Here is a 7,499-nt window from a genome sequence, read left to right on the forward strand (position 1 = left end):
CTGTGTATCTACAGATCTGTCTGTGTATACCTGATTCAATGTAATATTGACCCTTATGTTATACATGGGTGTTGTACCTTTTCTAAATGTCAAAATGATACAGAAAATGAGTGAGATCGGGTTGGTTTTAAAGACATCTGCATGGATTAAAGACCTGGTTGCATAATACTATATTAATATCAGTGGATAGTATTTGAAGTCAAGCTGGCACAGACATTTCTGGCACATTTAATTGTAGAAATTGGCATACAGTACAATGCATTTCAAATAGTGTATGATAGAATGTGACAGTCTGCGACAGAATTCCCTGCTTTCCTGAGAGACTGGTGTCTAGACCAACTCTGTAATAAGGCCTCATCAATCTTACAGGAGTCTCTCTCTCTCTCTCTCTCTCTCTCTCTCTCTCTCTCTCTCTCTCTCTCTCTCTCTCTCTCTCTCTCTCTCTCTCTCTCTCTCTCTCTCTCTCTCTCTCTCTCTCAATTCAATTCAATTCAATTCAATTCAATTTAAGGGCTTTATTGGCATGGGAAACATATGTTAACATTGCCAAAACAAGTGAAGTAGATCATAAACAAAAGTGAAATAAACAATAAAAATTAACAGTAAACATTACACTCACAAAAGTTCCAAAATAATAAAGAAATTTCAAATGTCGTATTATGTGCAAATAGTTAAAGTACAAAAGGAAAAAAATAATAATTAAACATAAATATGGGTTGTATTTACAGTGGTGTTTGTTCTTCACTGGTTGCCCTTTTCTTGTGGCAACAGGTCACAAATCTTGCTGCTGTGATGGCAAACTGTGGTATTTCACGCAATAGATATGGGAGTTGATCAAAATTGGGTTTGTTTTCGAATTCTTTGTGGATCTGTGTAATCTGAGGGAAATATGTGTCTCTAATATGGTCATACATTTGGAAGGAGGTTAGGAAGTGCAGCTCAGTTTCCACCTCATTTTGTGGGAAGTGTGCAAATAGCCTGTCTTCTCTTGAGAGCCAGGTCTGCCTACGGCGGCCTTTCTCAATAGCAAGGCTATGCTCACTGAGTCTGTACATAGTAAAAGCTTTCCTTAAGTTTGGGTCAGTCACAGTGGTCAGGTATTCTGCCACTGTGTACTCTATTTTTAGGGCCAAATAGCATTCTAGTTTGCTCAGTTTTTTGGTTAATTCTTTCCAATGTGTCAAATAATTATCTTTTTTTTCTCATGATTTGGATGGGTCTAATTGTGTTGCTGTCCTGGGGCTCTGTGGGGTTTTTAGTCTCTCTCTCTCTCTCAATATATATATATATATATATATATATATATATATATATATAGATTATATACAGTGTATTCGGAAAGTATTCAGACCCCTTGACTTTTTCAACATTTTGATACGTTACAGCCTTATTCTAAAATGGATACAATAATTTATTTTCTCATCAATCTACACACAATACCCATAATGACAAAACAAAAACATTTTATTAGACATTTTTGCTAATTTTTTTATTTTAAAAAACGGAAATATCACATTTACATAAGTATTCAGACACTTTACTCAGTACCTTGTTGAAGCACCTTTGGCAGCGATTACAGCCTCGAGTCTTCTTGGGTGTGATACTACGAGCTTGGTACACCTGTATTTGGGGAGTTTCTCCCATTCTTCTCTGCAGATCCTCTCAAGCTCTGTCAGCTTGGATGGGGAGCGTCGCTGCACAGCTATTTTCAGGTCTCTCCAGAGATGTTAGATCGGGTTCAAGTCTGGGCTCTGGCTGGGCCACTCAAGGACATTCAGAAACTTGTCCCGAAGCCACTCCTGCGTTGTCTTGGCTGTGGGCTTAGGGTCGTTGTCCTGTTGGAAGGTCAACCTTCTCCCCAGTCTGAGAAACTGAGCTCTCTGGAGCAGGTTTTCATCAAGGATCTCTCTGTACTTTACTCCGTTCATCTTTCCCTCGATCCTGACTAGTCTCCCAGTCCCTGCCGCTGAAAAACATCCCCACAGCATGATGCTGCCACCAGCACCATGTTTCACCGTAGGGATGGTGCCTGGTTTTCTCCAGACATGACGCTTGGCATTCAGGCCAAAGCGTTCAATCTTGTTTTCCTCAGACCAGAGAATCTTGTTTCTCATGGTCTGAGAGTCCTTTAGGTGCCTTTTGGCAAACTCCAAGCGGGCTGTCATGTACCTTTTACTGAGGAGTGGCTTCCGCCTGGCCACTCTACCATAAAGGCCTGATTGGTGGAGTGCTGCAGAGATGGTTGTCCTTCTGGAAGTATCTCCCATCTCCACAGAGGAACTCTGGAGCTCTGTGACCATCAAGTTCTTGGTCACCTCCCTGACCAAGGCCATTCTCCCTTGATTGCTCAGTTTGGCTGGGCGGCCAGCTCTAGGAAGAGTCTTGGTGGTTCCAAACTTCTGGGTACCTTCAATGGTTCACACCGCTGTGTCTTTGTGAGACGTGGTGTGGGTGAACGGATGATCTCTGCATGTGTAGTTCCCACCGTAAAGCATGGAGGAGGAGGTGTTATGGTGTGGGGGTGCTTTGCTGGTGACACTGTCTGTAATTTATTTATAATTCAAGGCACACTTAACCAGCATGGCTACCACAGCATTCTGCAGCGATACGCCATCCCATCTGGTTTGGGCTTAGTGGGACTATCATTTGTTTTTCAACAGGACAATGATCCAACACACCTCCAGGCTGTGTAAGGGCTATTTTACCAAGAAGGAAAGTGATGTAGTGCTGCATTACATGACCTGGCCTCCACAATCCCCCGACCTCAACCCAATTGAGATGGTTTGGGATGAGTCGGACGGCAGAGTGAAGGAAAAGCAGCCAACAAGTGCTCAGCATATGTGGGAACTCCTCCAAGACTTTTGGAAAAGCATTCCAGGTGAAGCTGGTTGAGAGAATGCCAAGAGTGTGCAAAGCTGTCATCAATGCAAAGAGTGGCTATTTGAAGAATCTCAAATGTAAAATATATTTTGATTTGTTTAACACTTTTTTGGTTATTACATGATTCCATATGTGTTATTTCATAGTTTTGATGTCTTCACTATTATTCTACAATGTAAAAAATTGTAAAAAATAAAGAAAAACCATGGAATGAGTAGGTGTGTCCAAACCTTTGACTGGTACTGTATATACTGTATAAGAGAATACTGCCACTCACACCAGAAAGTGACAATGGAGGACGGAGAAAGAGAGCGGAAGAAAGAGATAGAGAGAAATATATCCCTCTCCATCTGCTATAGGATTAGTCTAACACACACAAACATGGAGACATAAGTCTGGGATGGCTTGTCAGCATCGCCAGCCAAAAGGACCGGACATATGGAGGGAGATAAGAAAGCTGTAAGAAAATCTAGAATTTCTGGACACGTTTTCATTTTATCCTAGGCAGGCCTACATTATTTCCAAGTGTGATATGTTTTCCAGGAGGCATTTGTAATGTACTATCTTTGTCTTTACTATTCCTACCAGAGTCTGTTAGTAGCACCCTTAATATCAAATGCCTTCTGTTACCGATCACTCTGCATACAGAGACATTTAACTGAAACATTCAGGAGAAAAGCGTCTTAATTGTATAGCTGATGGAGTACAGGCCTCGACCCCATCTAATGGTGTGTGTGTGTGTGTGTGTGTTTTAAAGATGCGGGCACCTGTGTGCACGTGCTTATATGCGTACATCCGTGTTTGTTTGTGTTTGTGTGTTTGTGCATGTGTGTATAGGTGTACTTCACATAGCTTCTGTAATAGCATCTAATTGTCAGTGGTTCTGTGAAATTACTCTCATTGGACACATCTGTGTCATCTAGACTGGAGGCAACAGGGTGTCTGACACATACACACACACACACACACACACATACACACACACACACACACATACATACACACACACCCAGCGTACCTGTTCCTGCTCCCTGCGAGACGCGTTGCTCCTTCATTAATCATAGCCTGTAGTAATATTACCTGAATGAGAGGGAGCGCAACAGAAAGCAAGCAGCATGCAGAGTGATGCTAACCAGTCCTACTGCAGGATATGTACTAATTATATGACATTAACATGATCATTTCAACACATGCTCATTACACTACAGTCTCTACATACAGTGCAGCACATACTCTGTGTGTTATTGTAATGTAGCTGCTCATATAATAAGGTCAGTGGAATAACCAAAGAATGAAATCACTGTATGGTGTAATATAGTAATGTTTACGTTTGAAATTAAATGGACCATATCAAATTGATAATGCCAGATGATTCAGGAAGTAGATTATTAACAGGACAGGAATTTCTCCATTCAGTACAACGTTCTCATGTGGTGAGTTAAAATAACCTTGCCAAAGACATGAAACTTGTAATAGCTCCCAGAGAAAATGCATTGGCTTTAGCTCAGTGGGATAAGGTGTTCAGGGCTGAAACTGTGTTCAAGTTGAAGTGGTGTGCTTCAATAAAGTTTAATTGCCATGAACAAACGTCTTGATAGGCCTCACATTTTAACCTTTTAAACATTGTTATTAAAGTTGCTGACGTGAACATAACAGTAACCTTCCCTTCCTCACACTCTGCCATGATTTGTCAGGAGAACAATAAGTTGAGCTCAATTGAGAATAACCTTATCAACCAATAATAGTGTGCTGTCAGGTGAGCGATTATAGGTTGCTGATGCTACACAGCTCAAACCGCTAGCTCATCAGACAAGATCACACATGAGGGCAGAACCGTCACCATGAGAAACACTTTACGCATCAAATGACAATTTAACTTTGCCTGCATGTAGTTCCTGACAAAATCATCTAATAACAGAATCCATTTCCTGAGAGTTTAGGAGTCTCTCTCTCTCTATTGTCACTATTGATCATTTTCTCACTCTGACTTTCACTTTTATCTAAAGCTGTGAGATTGAAAACTCCATGACGATCTCTTCCTCCCTCTCTTATTATCTTCTCTAACAAATGAGTTTCTGTCACAAATCAGGTGTGTCCGACACCATTAACTCAGACAAGCCTGCAAAATGCAGAGGAATTTGTATGTGTGTGTGTGCGAGTTTTAGCCAGATGTTTATCATCAGTGTGATTATGACCACAGGACCCCACTGTCAGTAAAATTATTGGATTCCATGATGTGTCGTCATAGCTGAGAGTCAGTAACAGTCTGCTATGATCCGTCTCTCTTTATGACAGGAAGACAGGACCTCCCTAATGACCACAGGTGATGAGATGATGTTTGTAGCTACCACATCCAACTGAAACTTAGTCTCATGTCAGTAAAGACAGTAAAGCATCTTCACTGGCCCTTTAATAACCCTCTAGCCTTTCATGTGATGAGTGTTTGATAGTCATTCTGAGTAGTTTAGGCTACCTCCATGATTTAAAAACACACATAAACACAAAACACCCTCATCTGGCCCCTTCTGAAAGTAAGGAGCTCTCTCTATTTGTTTATGTGTTTGGTCCCAAGAGTAGCTCTCTCTCTCCCCATCTCTCTCCTGGACAGGAGGCAGATTACCTCCATTTATCTTCATTAACATATTAGCTTACTGGTCCTTCGCTGAGGCTCGCGGGATCCCGCTGTAATTGCTCAGATAGCCGCTGAGTAAACCACTGAAGGACTATATGGAGAGAGAGAACGTGTGTGTATTGTGTGTGTGTTTGTGTGTGCGTGGGTGTTATGTGTGGACGAGGCTTTGGGAAAACAACAGGAAAGAGAGTAGTTAGACTCTCTACTGCTGCATGCGGACACTTCCTATCTCACTCATTTATCAACACACTGCTGCCACCCTCTACACTACACTACAGGGCCCTGGCCTGGTCCTGGTTATCAACATAGAGGTTGGAGTTTCTGTATGTAAAGACTAGCTCAATCCAAACTTTAAAAACACATTCTAACTTCCAGAGTTAGTTTGTGATTCAATCGATTAAGGGTAAACCTAAATCGCACTGGGTGCATTGCAACGAAGAAGCTGAACTTCTCATGTACCACTGTGTTAATGCTAGTTTCCTTAACACGCTACTAACGGAAGATTACACAGAGCTCCGAGCTAAAAGAACTGTGGTTACAACGAAAAGTAAACAGGAATAAATTAGCAGATCAACTGATCTGACGTTGTTACGGTGTCAAGCCGGCTTGATACTAGACAGTGGAAATGGTCATTGTCTGCGTTCACTACTCCCACCCCAGTAATATATCCTATCAGGAACAACGAAATCGAAAAAGGAACAAGAGAAATGAAAGAATGACATATTATAACTGAAATAATATGATTGGACTGGAAATGTAGCCTATGTCAAAATATGTTTACTTACACAAATTATGCATCAAGGCTACTCGTCTGTGACAATGAAGACCAACTTTTAATTTATGACCACATTGTAAATGAAAGTGATATGGATTGCAGCAACATGTGTGATAGACAATTGAAATACCAATATAAAACTAAGCACTTTGCATCTGTTTCTTTAAGATAACTACTTCCAAATTCAATACACTCGAAAAAGAAAAGGTTTCTGGAGTAGCCTTTAGGGGTTCTTCAATTTGAAACTGTGGGGTAACCCCTATAAGTTCTTCAAAGAACCCTTTAAATTAATAATGGAGTTGGTCAACGACCCACCCATAGGTGATTCGTTGAGAGCCCAACAAACAAGAAATGCTGACGTCTTATATAGTGGACCTAAAAATGCTTAGTCATGGCTGGTTCCACCCCTTCCCGGCAGATCAGGAGCTACCTTGTTTTCTTCTTGTGGTTATGTGTATCGGGTCATAGTGCACAAACAAGTGATAACGTTAGTTCCGTTACTACTCATATCTCCACACAGCTGTTGTCACGGTCGTTGTAAGAGGCAGACCAAGGCGCAGCGTGATAGGCGTACATCTTTTAATGAGTACTTTACACTAACAACAAAACAACAAAACGATACAGTGGGGAAAAAAATATTTAGTCAGCCACCAATTGTGCAAGTTCTCCCACTTAAAAAGATGAGAGGGGCACGTAATTTTCATTATAGGTACACTTCAACTATGACAGACAAAATGAGAAAAGAAAATCCAGAAAATCACATTGTAGGATTTTTAATGAATTTATTTGCAAATTATGGTGGAAAATAAGTATTTGGTCAATAACAAAAGTTTCTCAATACTTTGTTATATACCCTTTGTTGGCAATGACACAGGTCAAACGTTTTCTGTAAGTCTTCACAAGGTTTTCACACACTGTTGCTGGTATTTTGGCCCATTCCTCCATGCAGATCTCCTCTAGAGCAGTGATGTTTTGGGGCTGTCGCTGGGCAACACGGACTTTCAACTCCCTCCAAAGATTTTCTATGGGGTTGAGATCTGGAGACTGGCTAGGCCACTCCAGGACCTTCAAATGCTTCTTACGAAGCCACTCCTTCGTTGCCCGGGCGGTGTGTTTGGGATCATTGTCATGCTGAAAGACCCAGCCATGTTTCATCTTCAATGCCCTTGCTGATGGAAGGAGGTTTTCACTCAAAATCTCACGATACATGGT

The sequence above is a fragment of the Coregonus lavaretus genome (assembly GCF_964263955.1).
Source record: "Coregonus lavaretus genome assembly, chromosome: 5".
Classification (NCBI taxonomy): Eukaryota; Metazoa; Chordata; class Actinopteri; order Salmoniformes; family Salmonidae; genus Coregonus; species Coregonus lavaretus.